This window comes from Schistocerca nitens, chromosome 2, assembly GCF_023898315.1.
Source record: "Schistocerca nitens isolate TAMUIC-IGC-003100 chromosome 2, iqSchNite1.1, whole genome shotgun sequence".
NCBI classification, from domain to species: Eukaryota; Metazoa; Arthropoda; class Insecta; order Orthoptera; family Acrididae; genus Schistocerca; species Schistocerca nitens.
Genome location: NC_064615.1, coordinates 561867867 through 561893227, shown reverse-complemented (window position 1 = coordinate 561893227; position 25361 = coordinate 561867867).

Below are 25361 nucleotides of genomic sequence, written 5' to 3'. Positions count from 1 at the left end.
CCTCACAGCTTTACTTCTGCCAGTTCCTCGTCTCCTACCTCTGCCAGGAAGTTTCATATCAGCGCACACTCCGCTGCAGAGTGAAAATCTCATTCTGGAAACATCCCCCAGGCTGTGGCTAAGCCATGTCTCCGCAATATCCTTACTTTCAGGAGTGTTAGTTCTGCAAGGTTCGCAGGAGAGCTTCTGTAAAGTTTGGAAGGTAGGAGACGAGGTACTGGCAGAAATAAAGCTGTGAGGACCGGGCGTGAGTAGTGCTTCGGTAGCTCAGATGGTAGAGCACTTGCCCGCGAAAGGCAAAGGTCCCGAGTTCGAGTCTCGGTCTGGCACACAGTTTTAATCTGCCAGGAAGTTTCACTTTCGGGATGAATTACAAAGTCGACTTGGCTCCAGATCCCAGCATCTAACACCACTGCTTTATTTGGTTTTGCCTCTGGAGGAATAATGGGCTCCGATTGTTCCACAGACATTCAGACACGTCACTGAAAGTGTCCCTAGCAGAGGTCAAGCCGTGATAAAAGCTAAGGATGAACACACTCCTTATAAACGTCCATTAATATGTTTTCAGATACTTGTTATCAGATAGTGCATATGGTTCTAAAAATACCTCCGTCATGGTCGAGTGAGTTTATAAAATATATTATTGAAAGTAATTTTGGATTATTGATCAGGCAACGTGAACGAATGACTTTTCAGGTGCACAGTAACAACTGGTTGTCTGAACCGGTAGTAGTTATTATGCACATCAGTTTAAAATGTAGACAAATTATTTACAAAATCAAGCATGGTCTGACCAAGAGGTGAGTGAGTATCACATTGTTTTGTTCCAAGGTGTTCCTACTTTATGAGGTTTTAAATGGTATATGTTGTGGCGTAACAAGACAGCCACGCCACTCGGAAGTAGCCGAAAGGCACGCGTTAACTCACGCAGGCTAGTAGATAGGTCTGAAACAGGATACGTAATGAATGCTATAAAGAAAATTACGTAGCTCCTGGAATACTTAACTTTAATCCATCCTTGTGGTACATCGCTCTTGATGAGACATGCTTCATACGATAACTATCAATTGCTATGTAATGCTAATGGCGCCTTGCTAGGTCGTAGCAATTGACTTAGCTGAAGGCTATGCTAACTATCGTCTCGGCAAATGAGAGCGTAAGAACCTTTCCCAGCAACGTCGGCTGTACAACTGGGGCGAGTGCTAGTAAGTCTCTCTAGACCTGCCGTGTGGTGGCGCTCGGTCTGCGATCACTGACAGTGGCGACACGCGGGTCCGACATGTACTAATGGACCGCGGCCGATTTAAAGCTACCACCTAGCAAGTGTGGTGTCTGGCGGTGACACTACAGTATATATGTTGCTCAAACGTCTGTGCGGACTTATTCAAGTTAACCTGTGATAAATGCGTTAGACTACTGTTCCAGAAGAAAGAAGCTAAAATCCCTTTCCGAAAATACTAATTTCTGTTTTCAGTGGTGTTAGTTAAAGTAAATGTCGGGATGGTTCCTTTGAGAAGGAAACAGCTGACTTCCTTCCGAAACATTGTCTCAATGACCTAGAGCTCTGTTTCCAATGACGTTGTCTCCGACGGACGCTAGGATCTAAATTTCATTCCTACCTCCAGTTGTAGACATAATAGACTGTATATCCGATCAGATAAATAAATTATTTATGATATTTTTTTTTGCAACTCTATGTCAGTATTTAATCATTATTTTGTCAGTAAGATCAATATCTTCCCGTTTAAAGAGTAGAAAAATATGTGCTTTTTCGCTGAGCCGGTTTTTTTTTGTTAACGTGCAGAAGGTAAACATGGTGGACAGTAAAATCGTCCATCCGAGATATATTAGCCCCGTCGCCCCATACCTCTTGAAATGAGCCATCACCAGACGATTAAGCAGTATTCCGTAAAAACTACGTACTTTTTTCAAGCTCTCCTTGTTGCTAATATGTTACATACGGGTAAAACGGAAAGTGAGAGAATTCAATATTAAAATTTCATGGTTATTATATACATATGATTTATACTAATCTTTTCGCTGTAAACTTACGGTGTTCGTCGTTTTAGTAAGACACGATTTTGGCCCACAGGTATTAATTATCTGGTGCAAATACTATTTCACACAATTTCTTCACATTTTTATCAAGTCACAATAATAAATAGTATTTCATAGATTTTTCTACACACAAGAGGCCAATTTAAGCACACCTTTTTTCAAGCAAATTACATTCTATACGAGCAATGCAGATCATACGTTGACGACTGACAACAGCCTGATCACAGATTTGTTTCCCAGGATTTGAATAAGCTATTTGGTCAACAGTATTGTTAGAAGGAAAATCGCTACTCTCACCATGTAGCGGAGATTCTGAGCCGCAGATAGGTGGAAAAAAAACCTCTCACAGTTATAGCTTTCGGCCATTAAGGCCTTCGTCAAAAAAAGACACACACACACAAACGCTACTCACACACACGATTGCAGTCTCAGGCAACCACTCTGCCATCCTGGATTTTCCATTGTTTCTTATTTTATTTAATTGCGAAGATAAATTGAACGTTTTCTAAACATACCTCGTGTAAAGGCTTGAATATTTTTAGCTTTTACATCAAGATAAGTTATTTCTGAAGAAGTCCAGTTTGTTTTTGAAATAAAATGATGGTTCTTAGCTTGATAAAAAATTAAGTTTTAGTTCCCACTACATAATTTAAATTTGGAAATTAATATAGTCCACGTGGCATTGATTATGTATGATATGGGAAAAAAATAAAAATCAGATTATATTTTAAATAGCTTCATACTCTATTTTCAATCTAGGTTATAGTAAAGCGAAGTATGTAGGATAACTAATTTTCGTAGCACATAATCACGCAGAAACCGACAAAAAGTTATTACGTTATGACGTTCTGGACAGATTTGAAAAGGTATCAAATTTCGTAAATGCACCATTGTATTGTATAATTATGTGATAAACATGATTCTCAAACTGTACAGCCGAAAATCGCAATGAACACTATCGGAAAAAGGTGGAATCGCAACCTTCGGCTGACCGAGGAAATTGCCGAAATCCTGATTTGTTTTAAAATCTAGTGGACTCTCTTCATGCTTATATATGTTCTATAATACTGAGGTGACTAGCATGGATACAGAGTTCTCCGTCTACTTGTTAGCTTACATAGACAATTATAAATGAAAATCGCAAAATGGGAACTTGATTTTCTCTATAGTGAAGTTTGCCAGTACTTACGTGGCGCTGTTCGCGATATACTGTTGCGACAGGAGAGTAAAGTAAATACGATAAGCAATATTAGAGCACTCCTAACCCTAAATTGCAAAAAAAGGTTGTCGCGATGTGTCATTAACCTGTCTCACATAGTCCTTTTTACAAATGAACTAAATGAAGTGAAAAAAGTTCAAATCAAATATCCTCTTTCCTATCCTCCGTCAGAAAACCATCTGCGAGCTTATAGTGAAGGAAGGTATTCGGTTCGCTTTAGCAAAAGAAACTGCTACAAGATCCACAATTATATTCTTGTACAAAGTAGCAACGGAAGAATCAGTTAATATAATCATTTATGTAACTATGCGTTTCATGTCTCGAGGCAATTATCTTGAAACTTCACAGCACGATCTACGGCAACAAGCCGTTTACTTTCGTGTGTCCGTCCTCAGTTCAGTGAATGTAAGGCGCGCCGCGCCGACTCTGCCAGCGCGCGTGTTCTTGATCAATTCCTCAAGGGGGGTACAGGCTGCTTCCAGTGACAGCCGGCCTCTCGCCTTTATTGCTGCTGTTGTAATTCATCCTGGTTCTACACCAAAGGAATTAGTACACAGAAATACTCACAGAAAAAAGGTGGCTCTCAGGTGTTAACTGCCTGTTGCATGTACTTGCCGTAAGCGATATAACGCTATACGGTATATTCTGATTCTTGAATAGAACACACACAGAATGTATCACATGGTTATAATTAAAGTTCAGTGACTCGCTGAGTTTCGTTGTAGGCGGAAATTATCGTATTGCAACGAAACTTGGTACATATGCTAATGCATTACTGCAACCCGATTTACACTGAAAAACAACCAGTCCTAATTTTGGTCACCAGGTGCATATCTGGCGCTGTACACTGTTTCTGTTCGTAAAACAAGCCATGACGTGAGTGGACAGTATGGTTATGGCTGTGCGCTGTTAGTGAAACTGTTTTATGTGAATGGCAGCGATTGCAATGTTCCATTGAGAGTGTGTCGCCCACTGAAACTTCTGAGGAGAGACTCGACACCATTAAATCACTTAAAGAAGATGATAATTAAATTCTAAAACACAGATGAGCTTGGAGTGGCAAGTGGTAGGGCAGGGAGTTCTATCTCGGTGGAAGTTATTGACAAGGTTGCTGTTGCTGTAACTGACCATGCAGCACGTGCCCGGGTAGTGCCAGCGCTCGTGCTGTGTTGCGAAAGTGGTTCAGACCATGGTCAACAGTATGGAAAGGTTTGCGGTCTATTTAACACGGATACCCGAACAAGATCCAGACTGTACAGCAACTGAAAACTCATGATCCACAGCAACGTTCTGAATTCGCTCCTCGATTTCTGATACGGATCGAAGTGGATCACATATGGCTGAACAGTACATTATGTAATGACGAGACACATTTTACCCTACACGGTGCAGTGAACACACAGAACTACCGAATTTGGGGTACTGTTAAACCGCGCGTTGTGCGCGAACCATTGCATTCGCTGCATGTGACTGTGAGGCGTGGATTCCAAAGTATAATTATGGCTCTGAGCACTATGGGACTTAACATCTATGGTCATCAGTCCCCTAGAACTTAGAACTATTTAAACCTAACTAACCTAAGGACATCACACAACACCCAGTCATCACGAGGCAAAAGTATAATTATCCTCGCTCCCCTCTTCTTAGAAGAGAATACAGCCAGAGGGCCTGTCAAGTTTAGCGTGACATCCGCATATCATCGAGACCTCCCTGTGCAACATGTGATTCTACATTGAAGATCGCAGCACTGTTTTCGTGCAAGATGAGGCAACACCTCATGTCGCCACCAGAGAAAGATTTTCTTAATCTAACCTTCCACGAACACGTTATCTCCAAAGGTTTTGCAGATGCATGACCTGCAAGATCACCTGATCTTAATGTGACTTTTGGCCTTGGGGTACCTAAAAGAACGCGTTTACCTGGGACACTTTCGGTCTCTACCTGATCTGAAGGCCAGGATACAGGAACACGCTGCTCATATTCCACCAGAACTGCTGCGAGCAACAGTTGATCACGTTGTTTCACGGATGCAGCAGCTCGTCGATGTCTCCGGTGCTCACACTGAACAAACTGTGTAAGTGGCGGTTCATAATAAAGTCAACATTATGCCTTCCTAATTTTTTCTCTCCAATAGGCACGACAGCGAAGACGTTTCTGGAGATATCCTGCACAGTATTGGGATACCAACCTCATTGTGGACCACCATAACGCCCGACAGCCAGGAGTGATGGTCTTGGATGCTATTTCACTTCGCAGCAGAATCCCTTTGGTTGTTATCTGTGGCACCATTACAGTACAGCGTTAAGTCGCCGGTTTCTATGTCCTGTTTTTCTGCCTTTCATGGCAAACCATACTGGTTGTACATTTCAGCAAGACAGTGCCCTTTCGCACATGGAGAGAGTTTCTACTGCTTGTCTTCATGCTTTCGAAACTACCTTGGCCAGGAAGATTGCCAGATGCCTCCCCATTCGACAACGTCTGTAGCATTATGGACAGGTCATTCCTACCAGGCCTGCATTTTGACAATCTAATGCATCAATTGGACAGAATTTGGGACGATATCCGTCAGGAAGGCAATTCTATCAATCGATGCCAGGCCGAATAACTGCCTGCATAAGGGCTACAACTGGACCAACGCACTGTTGATTAGTTCAATTTGTGAAGCTCTTTCCCTCAAATAAATCATCCAGTTTTTCTGAAATTTTCTACCACACTTCCTGGAGGTGCCCCGAAATTAATGTTTATATCTATCAGCTCTGTTTCGTTAAGACTGACGTGTTCATCTCTATCTGTAAGGAAGTCTTAAATCCAGTCGCAGATCTTGTGCGATACTCAGTAAGCTCGTATTTTTTCACGTTTTCCTCAAGTCGAGGAACACGGCATCAACTTGAACACCGATGTTTACAGTGCTATGGATCTCAGAGAAACAGAGCGAAATGGGTTCCGCAAGATCTCTGTATGCTGAATCCATTTTGATTTTTACAGAGGTGGTTTTCGTTCTACAAAAACATCATAACACAAGAGCATTAAACATGTTTCGTAATTCTACTACTGCTTGACATCAATGATATGTTTCTTTAATTACGCGCAGCTCTCCTACTACGTTTCTTGAAATGAAACGACCTGTGCTTTTTCCAGTCGCTAGGTACTTTCCGTTGCTCCAGCGATCTTCGATAAACTGCTCCTTTCGCACATTCTCTGTAGAATCTTATGCGTATCTCATCTGGTCCTGACGCCTTTGCGCTGCAAAGAGATTTAACTTTCAGTATTTCGCTTAGTTATTCACCGAATTTCAAAGTTTAAAATGCTGTCATAATCTGCTCATTAGGAGGTATAATGTTACGCTAAAAGTTTAACACGATAAGACAAGCATTACAGCTAAAAAGAGTGAGGTTTTTTTTCCGAAGCAATTCAACTGACGGCATGCAAATGTTCGGAGTTGAATAAAGTATACAATAATGTAAAAAGGAAAAAAAAGCCACCGAACTGGTTCTCTGGAATATAGTATTCAGCGAAAGGCGACACACACTGATCGGCATACGGATGCTATGAGTTATCATCCACCACACGAACACATTGGCGTCCTTAGAACGCTGGTACGCAGAGCATATGCCATTTCCGACGCGGACAGTTTAATCCAAGGACTTATCTGATGGCTGTTTTTAAGGAAAACGGATACTCTGAAATTTGAGGTAAGGGCTATGGGACCAAAGCTGAGGTCATCGGTCCCTAGGCTTACTCACTAATTAATCCAACTTAACCTAACTTACGATACGGACAACACACACACCCATGCCCGAGGGAGGACTCGAAACTCCGACGGGAGCAGCCGCGTGAACCGCGACATGTCGCCTGAGACCGCGCGGCTATTATGCGCGGCAGGATACTCTGAGAAACATGTTCGCCGGTCTATGGAGTTTGGACCACTCTCGGAGGTACATGAAGACGAGCATAGATCGGTGCCTTTTATTCCTTATGCTGGGGGTATATCGTTTAAGATTGAAAGAATTGTAAGGAGTTTTAACATTAAGATTGTGTTCCGTACACCTTCCAATATTAGGGCACTACTCGGCTCTGTAACAGACGATTTTGGGCTTAGCAAACGTGGCATATATAAGATTACGTGTCAATGTGTGAAAGTTTACATCGGCCATTCGATTCGCACAGTTCCGGATAGGTGCAAGGAACATCGCCGGGATACGAGGTTACAACAGCCGAAAAACTCGACGGTACCAGAATGCTGGTTAAACGAGGGACACGGTATGAAATTTGACGAAACTGTGATAGTTGCCAACATTTCCGATTTTTGGTACAGTGTTTATAAAAAGCCAATTGAAATTAGATAGTTTGATTAACAAAGAAAATAGGTTTCCTTTCAGCAGGACATGGAACCCTGTACTACCCCGCATTAAAACAGAACGCGGCCAGTCCGAGTGTTCGAAGATAATCTCTGACGGTGAGTGCGATGCATCGTTGCCGCCGGAGTTCTACTAGGGGTGGCGCCACCTGCGCCGTCTAGGAGGGCAGCAACTGTGATAGGCGGCGCACGCGCAGTGTACGGTACGGAGGGCTATACAGGGCCTCGGTTTGCAGCCTTGGCATCAGCTCTCAGCGGGACTCAGCAGCGGAAGCAGCGTTCTCCCGAAGATGGTAAACAGATGGATTGCCGAAATATTGAATTGAGTTGATTTTAGGATAAGGCAGCAAACCCGGGGAGTCTTTCAATGGAAGGTAGTCGTTCACCAAGCATGAGCAGATATCTATCCGTATCGATATTCCACACATAAGAATGTGGCTCGCAGTAGACATGTTGGGTCTCTAACCTTATCATTTACAGCAGATTCAACACCCTTCAGAAGGAAATTAAGGTAGAAGAGTGGAATTTTGTAGTTAGCCAATTGATAACCGCTTTGTAATCCTATCAATAGTGTTTACTGACGAAACCACTCTCATAACACACATCGGTGGTCCGACGAAAATCCACACACCTTTGAACTCTCCTTTTTAAATTTGTGGTAGGATATACGTCCAGTTGACTGGACCTGTTGTGCTACCGCATGCGACTGTTCTTCAAGTGTGACGAGACCTTTAAATATTCAAGTTGCCAGGTGAGACGTCAACATCCAAACCTCACATTCTCCGATTGATGCGTCACCAGAAGTGGTAGGCAACAAGGTCTCGGTCGCAACCTTCTTACATTTTTGCCTATGAGGATGGCTGAAAGCCGAAGTCTACATAAAAAAACTAAACACAAGACATGGACTGATCGTTCGGATTATTCGGATTGTGAATAGTATTGCCGACAACACGAATGCCAGCATGAGCTTAGATGAGCTACACGGAATGTTGTCAAGAGAATTAGACAGTGGACTGAAGTGAGAGATGGAATTTTTGAAAATCAACTATGAACTTAATCATTTGCCTTTGCTTAACACCGTGTGTGATTATTTGTTTCGGTTACATTCTGACAGCTGTACCTCAGTAACCAAAAGAAATTGTACACATGTTATATGGAATGTTTTACTCGAATTAGTCAATACAGCTAGTCCTAAGATATTTACTATTCCCCCGAAACACCTTGTAAACAAGAAATTAGTGGTATTTTCCGGAGTTATCTTCCTTATACGTAACATACATAACTGCAAGATATGTTGCACGATCCCAGAGCGGAAAACGAAGAATGAGACGCTTGTCCATTTCTGTGATTCTACGCATACAATCGGAATGTCTATGCAGTAAGCATAGGATGTCGGCAACAAATGGCTCTGAGCACTATGCGACTTAACTTCTGAGGTCATCAGTCGCCTAGAACTTAGAACTAATTAAACCTAACTAACCTAAGGACATCACACACATCCATGCCAGAGGCAGGATTCGAACCTGCGACCGTACCAGTCGCTCGGCTCCAGACTGTAGCGCCTAGAACCGCACGGCCACTCCGGCCGGCTGTCGGCAACAACAAATCTAAATAGTCACGTGACTTTAGACTGACGTGTTGGTCACATTTTTTGCTAAGAACGGAAGTGTAATATTACACATTTTTGCCATATTTTCATACATTTATTTATTAGTAAAAGTAGTGGTGTACTGAACTGATGTTGGTACGGATGCAAATCTTAATTGGTCAAAGGAGGAAAAGTTATGCAATAGGTAAGTACTACAAAGGTCTAATTACACTTACAGTATTAGTAACAGTCGATTTATGTGTTGATTAATATCGAGACACGGTGTAATGAAGCATAAAATTAAAGATTAAATTTATATAACTTTATGGATATATACACTGATCAGCCAAGACATTACGATCACCTATCTAGTCGTAATAACCGGTACGTCCACCTGTGGCGCAGCGTGGAGTGTCCGTGCGGTTACAGACGCCATGTCACGGATTGCACGGCACCTCCCGCCGGATGTTCGAGTCCTCCCTCGGGCATGGGTGTGTGTGTGTGTTGTTCTTAGCGTAAGTTAGTGTAAGTTAGTTTAACTAGTGTCAGTCTAGGGACCGACGAACTCAGCAGTTTGGTCCCTTAGGAATTCACACACATTTGAACATTTCCACCTGTGGCACGGAAACAGTGGCGACGGGTCGTGGCATGGAAGAAGTGAGGCCTTGAGGGGTCGCTGGAGGGTCTTGGCACCACATCAGCACATACAGGTCGCCTAGGTCCCGTAAATTCCGTGGAGTGGTGCAATGGACTCTGACGCCACGTTCGACCACATCCCAGGTGTGTTCTATTGGGTTCAGATCTGGCAAGTTGGGGGGCCAGCACATCAATTGTAACTCGCCACTATGTTCCTCGAACTCCTGGCCTTGTGACGTGACACATATCTCGCTGAAATTTGCCACTGCCGCGAGAAACATGATCGCCACGAAGGGACGTACGTGGTCTACCCGGCTTACAAAGTCCGACATCTATAACGAAGGATAGCCGCCTAAACCCACGACGTCTGGACGTGGCTTCATCTACGTTTCGCCACGTGTTGAAGACACTCACCACAGCAGTCCTTGAATACCGGCAAGTCATGCAGCTTCCGAAATACTCGTGCCGACCCTCCAGGCAATCACATTCTGCCCTTGTTCTAATTCAGATAGATCGCGCGCCTTCCACAATCCTCACACCGACAACACGCTCACTGATAATACATGCACCGTGCGTGTTTCTGACTAGAAGACATTGCTCGCCAGATGACGCTGCTATGGCCTGGGCGGGTATATATCGATGGTAGGTCGGCGGTCATAATGTTTTGGACGATCAGAGTAAACTACGTGTCGAAAAAGTGAAGCATTCAGAAAGAGAGGAGGAAACAAAATGAAACTTCGGGGTATGTGATGTTATTTTACTGATTACAAAACACAATCTTTACAAAGCACTTCACAGTATAAGCCCACTAACTAGTATGACGTTCCACCCCGTGTAGCCTGTCATCACGCAGTGATTCTGTTGGGAAGGTTGTCATAACGCCCTTGTATCCTCTCCTGAGACAATATGTCCCACAACCTGTTACAACTGCTCCTCTATCTGCTAAATTGCTGAAACTGGGACGGAAGTTCTCCTAGCTGATTTCCAAGATGTTCTCTCGGCGACGTATCTGAGGATCTTACTGGCCAAGAGCTCACTTCAACATCACATTTTATTGGGACACGTGTCGTTTGTGGACGAGCACTGTCCTGTTGAAAAATGGGACTAAGGTACTGTCAGATGAGAGATAAGACATGAGGACGCAGGATGTGCGTGATGTAACGTTGTTCCGTCAGAGTTCCCCCAGTCGCTATCAGCCGTCATCTGAAGTCGTACTCGATGGCTTCCCACACAATGACGTCATCAGTAACACAGTTGTGCCTCTCCAAAACATTATAAGAATGGGACCTTTCTCCAGGTCACCGCCGTACTCTTCAAAGATGATCATCCTGCGTAATGTAGAACCATAATTCATCGTAGAATGCAATGCGACATCATCAACAGTCCATTCTCCTGGTCACAGCACCATTCCAAAAGCAGCCGTTTGTATTGTGGTTTTAACGGCACCCTATGGGATGGTGTAATAAAATTGGTTATGGTGAGATAAATGTACTAACCGATCTTGGATCATATGAAAGGACTGATTCCCAATTTGAAGACTCAGAACCCAGAAATTCAGTATCATGTAGCTGTACGAAAATGAATAAACGTCAAAATATATAAACACTTATGTAATTCGATGATGATTATGGACTTCTTACAAAGATAAGCAGTGATAAACAATTATTTGTACTTTATTTTTGAAATATATGTTTCAAAGATGATTTGCACAAATAGGTCGATACGTGATAGTATTTTCTTTGCTACATATTGTCAGACCTGAATCTTTGTCTTTGAGCAGATCGTAGTAGGAGCTGGGAGTGCGAGGATAGAAATGGTTCAAATGGCTCTGAGCACTATGGGACTTAACATCTGTGGTCATCAGTCCCCTAGAACTTAGAACTACTTAAACCTAACTAACCTAAGGACATCACACACATCCATGCCCGAGGCAGGATTCGAACCTGCGACCGTAGCAGTCGCGCGGTTCCGGACTGAGCGCCTAGAACCGCTAGACCACCGCGGCCGGCCTGCGAGGATGGAGTACAAGTTATGTGTGTTGTGTTAGAATGGTGGTTGATTGTAATTTGCATTCTGAAGTGAAATGACTAAAAATGTATCCATCCAAAAACAGAAACTCCACGAGTGTTCACATTATTATTTAAAAGGAAAAATGAAGCAGGGCATCCTCTAGACCAGTACACAAAGTAGCATCATTTCAGAATGGATTACAAGCCTACAAGTGAAAAATGAGTTTTATGAAAACTGTTTATACAAGTTATACCGCTGCTACCTCTCCCTGCAGTGTGTTACTGACTCACCGTGCCACGTGTTATGTTAATGTGACCAGCCCAAATTATTAACGTACTTCAAAATTAATAAATCGAGTTTGAGCTACAAGAGGGTGCTGCTACTCTCCGATCAATGGTACGGGATGACTTAGAACAGTGCAGGGAGTCCATTATTTGTTCTCGGATGGCAGGTGCAAATGTGAAGGGGTCACAAAGTCCTTGGTGCACAACATGACGATCCTCTCCCATGATGGTTAGAAGTGGTCGACTGTAACCTAGACGAGAAATATACCAGCCCTCACGTTTCTGTGCACTCAAACAATGGGCCACTGTCATACTCGAATGCCCCACGCATTTGATATTGCACGATTTGACAAGCCTGCCAAATTGAAAACCACAGTGAGGCCCTTTCCATACTCTGTCTGGTCCTAACAACGCTGCATCACACGAGTACGCGGCATATCCGTGTCCTCCACAGCGATCAATCAACATCGGAAGCTGGTCATGACCCCCTAAATATCCTATCAGGCCTGGAAACAACATTAAACACGAACATCACATGCCAGAGAGAACAGCAACTCTAATAATCTACACCACCGATGCTGAGTATGAGTACGAAGCTATATTCACATCCGACCGGGTTGTAGTGGCACCACCGTTTAGGATAGGGAGAGTTACTTTTGTAGGATATTCGGAGCATGAGTTACGGCCGGGTTATGGCTGCATTGCAGTAAGTTATCCATACCAGCAGTTTCAAATAGAGGACACAGGGGCGTAGAACTGCTGGAGAGGGCACACACAGCAGTTTCCATGGTGCAAGCCAAAGGCAGAAGAGGGCCACTGGCCAACCTAAGTGTTATGCATACGTGACACGAAGTGACATGCTTGGCAAAACAGAGCCGCACAGCCGAGTGTAAATAGGTGCCGTTTTCTAGAGGGATTCATTCAAGTGTGGCCGCTCTCCTGGACGGCGGGGGGTATCACACCACCGGGCTATACGCACCAACAGATGGAGCGCCAGCATCCAAGTCCACGGAGGGTCGTTACTTTGACACTCTGAGGCCAACGTGGGGTCTGTAGCCAGCCAGGGCGGGCCACTCTTCGGCTCGCTGTCACGGTCAGTCGTCTCGGCTCCCGACACACGCCGGAGACTTCCCTGTGCCTGGGAAGAAGCACGGTAATGAGGATGCACTAAGTAGGAAGGTGGCAAAAGTAGAAGTCATGACCTAGCAGTTATGACCTAGCGGTCTGGCAAGAATTACAGGACGCTGACAACGATTGTAAATTTTGTTGAACACAGCCACAATTTAATGTGTACGACGGCCTTCTGTGCAGGGAAACGAAGTTAGGGCCAAGGGTAGTAGTGCCAGCGAAGTTGAGGGATGAGGTTTTAAAGGAAGCACATGAGCACATGATCACGTGTTATCCGGTCATGGAGTGTGTAGAGCGACGAATAGGAGAGTGACGGAGAGGCACTGATGGAGAGGTAGGAAAGGAGATGTGGATCAGTATGTCAAGAATTGTATACCATGTGTGCAGAGAGATGATTTGAGTCGGAAACAGATACAGCTACAACGATTACAGGAAGCGACATGGCCATTTTCTTCTCTGGGGACTGGTGGTTCAAATGGCTCTGAGCACTGTGGGACTTAACAGCTGAGGTCATCAGTCCTCTAGAACTTAGAACTACTTAAACCTAACTAACCTAAGGACGACACACACATCCATGCCCGAGGCAGGATTCGAACCTGCGACCGTAGCGGTCGCGCGGTTCCAGACTGAAGCGGCTAGAACCGCTCGGCCTCTCCGGCCGGCGGGGACTGATGCCTTAGGACCTTTACGTGAACACCATCGAGGAACAGATTCGTTCTGACAATTATAGACCATTTTTCAAGGTATGTGGAGATGGTGGCTATGCCAAACCAACAGGCAGCATTGGTTGTGCAAGCGTTAGTGAACAACTGGATTCCGAAGGTTGGTGTACCAGAGACAATAATTACTGACCAAGGGACCAACTTCATGTCGGATTTAATGAAGGAACTGTGTAAATTGTCGAACGTAAAGAAGTTGAGGACGAGCACGTTGCATCCACAGGCCAACGGAAGGACAGAACAGTTACACAGAACAATCGGTAATATGCTGAGTTTTTATACGGATTCTCATCACCGTCAGTGGGACGAGTATTTGAGGCATATTGTATGCGCATACAATGCAAAAGTCCATACAAATATCGGTTTCTCTCCATATGAGGTAGTGTACGGGCGAAAAATGCTGTCACCGATTGATTTAGTGGAGCTACAGGAAGGAAGGACCGGTGAATCTGTACATCAATTCGCAAGGACAATTTGGGATGTTTGGAAACGGGTACAAAGGCGAATCCAAAGGATTTAGAAAGGTAGGACGACGCAGTAAAGCGGAAAGGAAGTTTACTGCAGTATAGAGTGGGGCAATGGGCAATGCTATCCAGCTCCTGTATGCAAAAAGAGAAAATGAAGAAGTTCCTCACGAGGTATCAAGGGCCATACCAAGTTGTTGAAACCACATCCCCCGTCAATGTTAACCTTCAGCTGCCAACTAGAAGGACGATAGTACGCATTGGGCGGTTATGGCTATTTAAGGGTTGCCCGGATGTGATTCCAGGCGTGTCACAGAAAGGAAAGAGGAAGAAAGAGTAAGTGAAGAGAGGTGGTAAGCGCAGACAAAACCAGGAAGATAGAGTACAGCATGAAGTACCGTATGCTTTGCGATTTAGAAAGTAGTAGAGTATTCGTAGGTTTTTTTTTTTTATTTTCGTGTCATGTAGCATTGGGTTGGTGTAGAATAATTGGGCATTGTATTTTATATGTGTCTCCGAGTAATGTGAACCTGCTGTGGACAGCAGTTTTTGAAGAGGGAGGAAGGGTGATGGTGATCCCTGTCCTCAGGTCACTGAAAATAAAAGTGTGGCGTCTGACTTACGTGGAGTGTTGTTGGAGGAGAAATCAAACGCAGTTCTGGAGAAATAAATGCGTCGGAGTAAATTTTGCGGCAAAGCCGTAATAAATATATGTTGAACGATGGCAGAGTCGTCCGATTTCTTGTTTAAATTTTTAGATATCGACAGTGCTGGGTCAGGAAAGTCGTAATTATTGCACCATTTCACATAATGTAATGACGAAAGTAGTCACACAATCGGTGTTGAGTTTGGATCAAATATAGTGAATGTTGGAGGAAAATCCGTGAAGCTACAAATATGGGACACATGCACATTGCAATTATTTTTAGCCAGGGGGAAATGAATAGACTGTGCAAGGGACATTGTGGAGCCAAAATTGAGCTTGCAACGGGTCAGGATGCTTTGGATCTTCTCCACCTACGAGAATTTGGTAGTAGTAGCAAGTTGTTTTGAACAAGGAGTGTTTGCGGAAGCGAAACGTGTAGAGCTCGAGGGGAGCGGAATTTTAATCAATGGAACTAAGTGTAACATAATAGGACCAACCTTCCATCTGCCAGCGTCAATTTCAGGAGTCACGCAATTGAATGCTACGCAGCCACAGCTGTACTGGCCAGAAACCACTTTAGAGATTTTGTCAAGGCAGAATCTGACCTTGTTAAATCACACTATGGAGCCAGGTCTGTTGAGGTCTGTAAACCAGTTCATTTTAGAGCAAGACGGGTGCATATCAGCCGAACAGCTTGTTCAACATGTCGCTCAGTATAGGGAAAGGCAACGGCAAATAGCGATCATTTTGAGCATCTCTTTGCCAAGTGTCATCGCAGCCTTAACTTTCTTATGTGTTGTTTTCTTTCTGATCAGGCCAATCCACAGAGGGATCCAAAGGTAGTCCAAGCCCCAGTAGATTGGATACCGAGGGCGTAGGTAAGGGGTTGGACGAGCGTTCAGCGGAGTGGTCATCCATTTAGGATTTTTTTAAGTTTTTCCCTTCATGTCACGTGCTTAGGAGCACTAGACCACGTCTAAGTTTTCTAATAGTAAGTAAGTATGTCATAAGTGCAATGCAATCAAGTTTAATAGTTAGTTAAAGGACAACGTGGGGACTGGGTCTTTCCAAAGAGAGGAATAATGTAGCAGTACCACCATTTAGGATAGGGAAAGTTAGTTTTGTACGATATTCAGAGCATGCGTTACAGCCAGGTATGGGCCGGATTGCAGTAAGTTATGCGTATCAGCAGTTGCGGAGACAAATAGAGGCCACAGAGGCGTTGAATTGCCAGAGAGGGCGCACACAGCAGTTTCCATGGTGCAAGTCACAAGCAGAAGAGGGCCACGTGACGTGAAGTGACGTGCTTGGCAAAACAGAGCCGCACAGCCGAGCATAAAAAGGTGCTGTTTTCTAACGAGATTCATTCAAGTGTGGCAGCTCTCCTGGACGGCGGGGCGTATCATACCACCGCGCTACACGCAGCAACAGATGGGGTGGCAGCATTCCAGTCCACGGCGGGTCGTTGGTTCGACCCTCTGAGGCTGACGCGGGGTTCACAGCCAGCCAGGGCGGGTCACTCTTCGGCTCGCTACCGCGGGCAGTCGTCTCAGCTCCCGACACACACTGGAGACTTCCAAGACGAGGGCCGCAGATTCGGACGCCGGATCGGGGCAGTCGTTGCCGGCGCTTTCTCAGCTACACCAGCGAGGAAGAAGCAGCAGTAGGGCTGGCCTACAGCTCCTGGCAGAGCAGTGTGGAGTCAACGGGGATGGTGGCTCCTTAGTCAGCTGCTGGCGCAGCCATCCTGTCACTATTGCAGCTCAGCGTACTGCCCAAGGTCGGCACGACACAGCGTTGCGTTGCACAGGCCGCTGTGTTGCTTCCCCAGCATTGTTGGGCCCTGTGACACAGACTGAGGTGAACGGAGCACTGTAGTGGAAACAAATAAATCATTCAGAAAGTTATCGCCTAGTTTTAATACGGCACCTCCTGGCACCACCCACTACATTTGGTGTCTTCCAGCTACATTTGGTCATCCTGATACATCCAGTGGCAGAAGTCGCCATTACAGTGTCTTCTTGGTGCTTCATTGTTTAACAATGCAGTGTAATGGCGACACCACCAACAACTACTTTTGTCTTGATGACCATGTAAAGATCATTATGATATCGTTCCATTAGCATTCTCAGACCCTTCATTGGAACAACAGGCTTGCCTGTATCAGACTGTAAGAATGTCTAACTCTTTTACAAAAAAACTGTAGGATGCACTTTATCCTTGGATTATCTATTTACTATAAATGTCACTCACTGAACATGCATGCCTTGCACTGTCTGCAAGTTACCAGTCTCTCATCCTAGTCGCCAACCTCAAAAATGGTGAATTTGCATCGAAGAAGCCTGAAGCGCAATACAATCCATCTCCTCTTGGATTAAATGTCATGAAGCACATAGCGAATTAATTCGACTCATCATAACTTCAGAAAAGCGTCTGATTCTGTGTGAGATATTTCTTATATTAGCCTGATATTTCAGTTCATTAGTTATACCAATATTTATCAGTTATGGACTCTCTTTCATTGTTTCTGCTTTGACTCTTTTTCGACATAGCAGTTCTTGTCCCAGAAGAGTTGAATATTTGATGGGAAACCATGCAATAAAAAACTGGAATGCATTGTGAAAGAAGCGGCAGTTGTATGTGGTCCACAGCGCTTAGATAAATCTCAAACATCTTGCCATGTATTTTAAAATCATTGCAGATAAAGACTAAAGACTGAGTCCCTATGGAATTTTACAGTTTAGGAGTAGGCTGTGATCTTCATCAACAATTGGTGCACTGTCGAAAGTTAAAGAGGGAAGACACCTGCCATGGACAGCCTTCCTAGAATTTCATGCAAATTATGTGATGAACGGAATCTTTTGAAAGTAGTAAAATATCTCTTGGCCAACATCTTGTCTACCATTGTCAGAAGTAAGTACCTCCCTTTCTATCATAGGTTGTTCACCCCACTACTCCACTGAAAAGAAAATTTCGTACGTACAGTGTAAGCATTACAAGTAGACAAATTGTGCAGGACATTTCGTTGTGTCATGAAGTTCGCAGCCTCTCAAAAAAATTATAAAATGAAATTTCCGAAAAATGTTACGTACCAAAATGAGTCTGCTATTAAATTAGAAGAAATTCCTCAGTGCCAGATTTGATCAGATGAAAGGCTGGCTAGTTTTACGCTGCAAATCTACGATGGCGCTACCTCGACTACAAGCAAGTATTCGGGTGAGCTGGATAAAATGCGCTCATAGTTTCAGAAATCTGCACAGAGTTTGGATATCCTGAGTCCGTTCTACGTAGTTTGACGTGAAGTTGGTTTGTACGAAATGGTTCACTACCTTCTGGTTGCAACACAGAAAACTTGAGCTACAAGGACCTATCCTCACAGGAGACCTGAAACCAGATCCTCTTGAATGTTAGTTCAGTGTCTGTTCACTACGATATCTATCGATCCTCCCCCCTCCCCCTGCCCGCTGACCACCCCACGCTTTTTATGCTTTCTACAACATTTGAGAGCCTCCTGCTTCTTGCACTTTCAGTTCGTTGTCGTAGCTACACATGAAAGCAATTCGGAAAATCTGACTATGGACGTATGCGGGACTAGTATATGATGTGTTGTCAACTTCATTCTACGGCAGAAGAGTTACGGTCTTAAAACTGACCACCTTGTCCGCTAGATCATAATTTTGACGCAGCCGCGATTTTATAGCTGACCCATAGCTTGTGTGAGATTATGTCAATCAGTTGATAACAACGTTAGCGTGATTTAAGTCCCATCAAAGTGTGTCGATGAGTGTGATTCCACCATCTTCGTCCCAGTAATTGTTCATTAGCAGAGGTGAACAGTGCTTCACATGGATGGCGGTTTCCGAGGTAATGTCTTCTAATTGCCTCAGGTGTACATCTAACGCAGACGCAACATAAGGCTTAAAGCAATGTTTTGACATTGTGAACATGGGGTGCTGCAAATTAGGAAGGAGCAGGTGTAAAAGTGTCTCCCTCATGATAGAAATATAGTCTGAACAGCTTCCAATTCGAGTAACCCCATTGCATTCAGGGATCAGACAACTCAGCGAGTAATGTAGAACCGAGAAATAACAGTAAACACAGGTCTGCCTGAGACATAAGTGAATGCCCGCTGGTCATTGATTATATTATCATTGCTATTATGCAGCGAAGGTATCGATTGTGTCTTGCGTAATCTACATATGGCCAGAATCTCTATTGATCTTCTGCCACATTTCAAGATAGAGTTTCGTTGTGGAAGCTATTAAAAGCATTGCCCATTGATGTCTGCGATTCCAAGCTTCGGTAAAACATCATCAGTATTGGAGATTTGGTCTCCTCATTTTTTGTTCTATTTTCCTGAGACCTTATAACCTAAAAAACCGTCCAGTCCATCGTATACCATCTCCCCTACTGGTGTAGCCACCTCCAGTGTGTAGTGGATCCCTGACCTATTTAGCAGAACCGAAACCGCACCTCCCTCTGGCGAAAATCCGGATATTGGCAGCTTACTCGGTCGCGGAACCATCTGAGCCTCTCACTGAGACCCTCCACTCGGCTCGACGGCAAAAGTTGATGATGTTGCAGATGAGGTGCTCTGCCTTCATCTCGCAAGCAACACTGACAGTCTTTACCAAATCAGCTAGCCGGCCGAAACCAGAGAGAATCTTTTCCGACCTGATCATTAGTTGTGACATGCCATCGCTTACAGCTGGTTACACCCTATGCTCTTCATGTCATCCAGAAGCAACTGTCCATATCTGAAATGACTCTTCTCGGTATGCACATATTGTGTGTAACACCTATATCGATTAGAAATACACTCCTGGAAATGGAAAAAAGAACACATTGACACCGGTGTGTCAGACCCACCATACTTGCTCCGGACACTGCGAGAGGGCTGTACAAGCAATGATCACACGCACGGCACAGCGGACACACCAGGAACCGCGGTGTTGGCCGTCGAATGGCGCTAGCTGCGCAGCATTTGTGCACCGCCGCCGTCAGTTTCAGCCAGTTTGCCGTGGCATACGGAGTTCCATCGCAGTCTTTAACACTGGTAGCATGCCGCGACAGCGTGGACGTGAACCGTATGTGCAGTTGACGGACTTTGAGCGAGGTCGTATAGTGGGCATGCGGGAGGCCGGGTGGACGTACCGCCGAATTGCTCAACACGTGGGGCGTGAGGTCTCCACAGTACATCGATGTTGTCGCCAGTGGACGGCGGAAGGTGCACGTGCCCGTCGACCTGGGACCGGACCGCAGCGACGCACGGATGCACGCCAAGACCGTAGGATCCTACGCAGTGCCGTAGGGGACCGCACCGCCACTTCCCAGCAAATTAGGGACACTGTTGCTCCTGGGGTATCGGCGAGGACCATTCGCAACCGTCTCCATGAAGCTGGGCTACGGTCCCGCACACCGTTAGGCCGTCTTCCGCTCACGCCCCAACATCGTGCAGCCCGCCTCCAGTGGTGTCGCGACAGGCGTGAATGGAGGGACGAATGGAGACGTGTCGTCTTCAGCGATGAGTGTCGCTTCTGCCTTGGTGCCAATGATGGTCGTATGCGTGTTTGGCGCCGTGCAGGTGAGCGCCACAATCAGGACTGCATACGACCGAGGCACACAGGGCCAACACCCGGCATCATGGTGTGGGGAGCGATCTCCTACACTGGCCATACACTACTGGTGATCGTCGAGGGGACACTGAATAGTGCACGGTACATCCAAACCGTCATCGAACCCATCGTTCTACCATTCCTAGACCGGCAAGGGAACTTGCTGTTCCAACAGGACAATGCACGTCCGCATGTGTCCCGTGCCACCCAACGTGCTCTAGAAGGTGTAAGTCAACTACCCTGGCCAGCAAGATCTCCGGATCTGTCCCCCATTGAGCATGTTTGGGACTGGATGAAGCGTCGTCTCACGCGGTCTGCACGTCCAGCACGAACGCTGGTCCAACTGAGGCGCCAGGTGGAAATGGCATGGCAAGCCGTTCCACAGGACTACATCCAGCATCTCTACGATCGTCTCCATGGGAGAATAGCAGCCTGCATTGCTGCGAAAGGTGGATATACACTGTACTAGTGCCGACATTGTGCATGCTCTGTTGCCTGTGTCTATGTGCCTGTGGTTCTGTCAGTGTGATCATGTGATGTATCTGACCCCAGGAATGTGTCAATAAAGTTTCCCCTTCCTGGGACAATGAATTCACGGTGTTCTTATTTCAATTTCCAGGAGTGTAGATTTATTCTATGGAACTATGTATCTGTGATTATGAAGTGTTTGTTCTTTGATAGTTGAGGTCATTGATTTGTGGCAGGGAAGTTAAAGTTTGTAATATATATATATATATATATATATATATATATATATATATATATATATATGGTGTTTAAAAATAATGAAAATTTTATAATATGCGTATGTTCATAAAGAAAAATTTATATATTAGAATCTGGTTCATGCTTAGGGAACTTGTTTTGTGAAAGGTAAAAGCTGTAGGGAAGTCCCTCCGCAACGGAAGTGGCTTGGCCCGATGTAAAAGGTGGTTTTGGCGGTCGAACTGGGCGGCTACTTGGTGGGAACGGTACGCAGTCAGTGGCTAGCAGCTGCCCGGTAAACTTCGAGTGTGCCAAGGGAGGCATTTGGAAGCCGTTTTGAATGGAAAATAGCCTCGGATGTGGATTTGGCTGTTGCATAGTACTCTCGGCAATACGGAATGGCTCTAACACAACAAAAATCCATCGCCAAGAAGTAATTGTAAAGAGCATTCAACATCAAGAGCCGTGAGTACAGCTAGCCGCCACGTCGTTTGCCACCACTACTTCGCCCCTGCTCCACCAACTTTAGGCACACAGATACGTATCATAGCATGGACCAGTAAATTTGTGTGAGTGTTTCCAATAATAATCCAAGTGCTATAAACCCGTGTTCGAACCCTAACTTTATCCTAATCATGAACCTAAGCAGGATCCGCCCATAAGTGTGCAGAAAACCGAGTATCCTGTTTCTAACTAGTGATTTGTTTCTGCGTAATAAATGTGCAAAAATCATCAGTGCCAGAGAGTGTAAATGTTACTGTCACAGGTGATGATAAAAGGCACTTCAATTAAACTTATTTGAACCATAATTTAGTCTTGATTGCTAACATGAACGATTTGGGGGGGGGGGGTTAATCGATCTCAGTGTTCAGTAATTTGCTTTAAAGGATGAAAACATACATTATTCCAAATGGGGCTAAGAATTAAGGTTGATTGAATTGAACTTTGCTACTGAAATAATCATAGAGTTTGCCTTGAGAGACAGTATCAGTTTATGGGTCCCCACTATATTCTTCTCATGCCAGAAAGATAATTGGGATATTTATTGCTACTAAAGAAATCTGATTCTTTTATATAAATGGGAGTATAAAAGTGTATATGTACTCTAATTTTACTTGTGGTATTTATTTGTCAGTTAAGTTCAAATGGTTCAAATGGCTCTGAGCACTATGGGACTTAACATCTTAGGTCATCAGTCCCCTAGAACTTAGAACTACTTAAACCTAACTAACCTACGGACATCACACACATCCATGCCCGAGGCAGGATGCGAACCTGCGACCGTAGCAGTCCCGCGGTTCCAGACTGCAGCGCCTAGAATCGCATGGCCACCGCGGCCGGCTGTCAGTTAAGTCAGAACTCTTTTCATGCCCAACTTTAGTTCATTGTTTTCTGCAGTAAAATCTCAGTACTGAGTTACATAATGATTTTGATCGCAACTGTTGTTATTATGAGTGGAGTACAATCTTGCTTTCTATGATAACTGGTCTATGCGTTAGTGGTAACTGCTGCTACCCACATCTTAGATCGCCCTGTAGTCGAGTATCCAGTGTACTACTCAGAGGGAATCTTAATGAAATGAAATGTTCAATTTCCTTGAACTAATGTTTCAAATTAATATGCCTAATTAGGCAGGCGACCGTTTATTATTTCATTCGTATGAACTTTTATACTTTCATTATCCCCAAAGTAAAGCCTGTTTAGTTTTCTATAAACGGCATTATAATCGAAATTACGGTCCGATATCCCTTATCCATTAGACAAACATACGGTCAAAATCCAAAGTCCTCCCAGAGGGGTAACATTAGTTTGTATCATAGCAAATGAGTTTATTGTTACAAGTGCACACTGGACTTCTCATAGCAAACGAGTTTAGTGTTTAAAGTGCACACTCGATTCCTCAGCGATAGATTTGACGCAGAAAGATACTGTAGAAACATTGGTGGCAACAAAAGTTGATGAAAAAGTTTTCGGCCTCAAAACCGAATTAATAAACAAATGTAACACCGAAATCTCTCAACTGAGAGAATGAGTCCAAAAAAGAACTGTGTAAACAAGTGGCAACTTGCGAAAAGTAGTGTGAACAATTCACAGATTCAAGGTAAAAGGAGCGACCTTGAAAGATAAATGAGAGAAAAACCCAATTATGCCACTGATAGAATAATTTGTAGCAAATTGCTGGACGTCGAAGAACGATTCGATTCGGCAAAAAGACATAATGGATGGTACCCCTTAGATTTTTTTAAAAATTGTGAAAGGAATTTTCCTGATTATATAACAGATCAGGAAAAGATCAATGTGGTCATTAGCGCCTTAGCACGCGATGCAAAAAGATGGAGAATACATTTAGATATGGAACAAATGTCATTTGAATTTAAACAAAAATTTGTAGAGGAATACTGGTATAGCATCGCTTCTCGAAAAAAGGAATATAAATCTTAGTAATCGATATTCAGCGAAAACGAAAGCGCTATATGCGCTCCTAAGATTGTGATAAGCATGATCTTTGTCTCTTAGTATATAATAAATGAAATTTTGTTTCTTTGTGCTCTGCTTCTCCTTCGTCTTTTTGGTTCTGGCGTCCTAGCTGAGTGGACAGCGCGACAGACTGTCAATCCTAAGGGCCTGGGTTCGATTCCCGGCTGGGTAGGAGATTTTCCCCGCTCAGGGACTGGGTGTTGTGTTTTCCTAATCATCATCATTTCATCCCCATCGACGCGCAAGTCGCCGAAGTTGTAACACCTCCGTTTATTTATCCCGACCTGATCTGATCGAATAGCAGCCCAATAATTATTATTAATGTGACCGTGTACCTAACGGGGCTGGCAATCGGAATTGACTGCTACGGAAGTTGTTACTTTCCAGTTCGTCCTTCTCAATACTGTAATAATGAAATGTCTGGTAACAAGAAAAACACCAACACAGTTTCACTAATTACGAATCTATATTCGTCTCAAAAAACACAAAAGGGAGGAGACAGCCACTGCCTTCGTCATACATATCTAAATACGGCTGATCTCAGCACAGGCTTCTTCATTTTCCATTATCATCACACGCTAATCCATCACTGCATCCAACACTGCAATCCAACACTGCAATCCAAGGTGATGCCGGCGCGGTAGACGCGAAACCAAAATATCGGCACTCGAAATGTCACTGACCACTTACGTAATTATACTTCTTCACTTTCCCGGTATTATTTCTAGTACAAAGGGGTCTAACCATGGCGATGGCGACTCCCTTCTCCGTTAAAGCCTTGCATTTCAACAACGACCTCCACACATCTCTACCCGCAACATGGCACTGGTTCAACTCCACACTCGCTCTCGCAACACGACACAATCCATTGTTCGCCCTATCGACCTGTGCCGAGTGCAAATTTATAGTAAGGGCCTACGGACCCCTTACAAAGTGGCGTCAAATCGAAAGACTTGCACCAGGCCCTCGTCACACGCCATTCATTCAGCTGAAGGTCGCATACAGATCACGGTCTGTAATTAATTTAACTATATGTGGTGTAATTGTAATTTTTGCTAAATATATATGTCGGTATCAGATGTAGCAAGTGTTTTGTTAGTAGCAAGAAAGTACCTTCCCTGTCCATTATTTAATTACGTAACAATTAAATGTTGCCCTGTCCATTTTATGTAAGTGTATTCTAGAAGCGACGCCATTGGTGTTAAAATGATAAAAATTTTCTTAGTAATCATTTAATTCTGAAAGTATTGAAAGGATCTAATCTCAATAAATAGAAAATGGCATCTTATAATATTTTCCATTTCATTTTACGCCAAAGGTACAGTTTTATTAAAAACAATTATTTCAATTGTATACGCTGCCATTGCACATAGGCGGCTATACTGGAGTATCAAGTCTCACAGAGAAAAGTAAATAATTGATTGAGTATTGTGCTTAATTTGCTTATCGCGTAA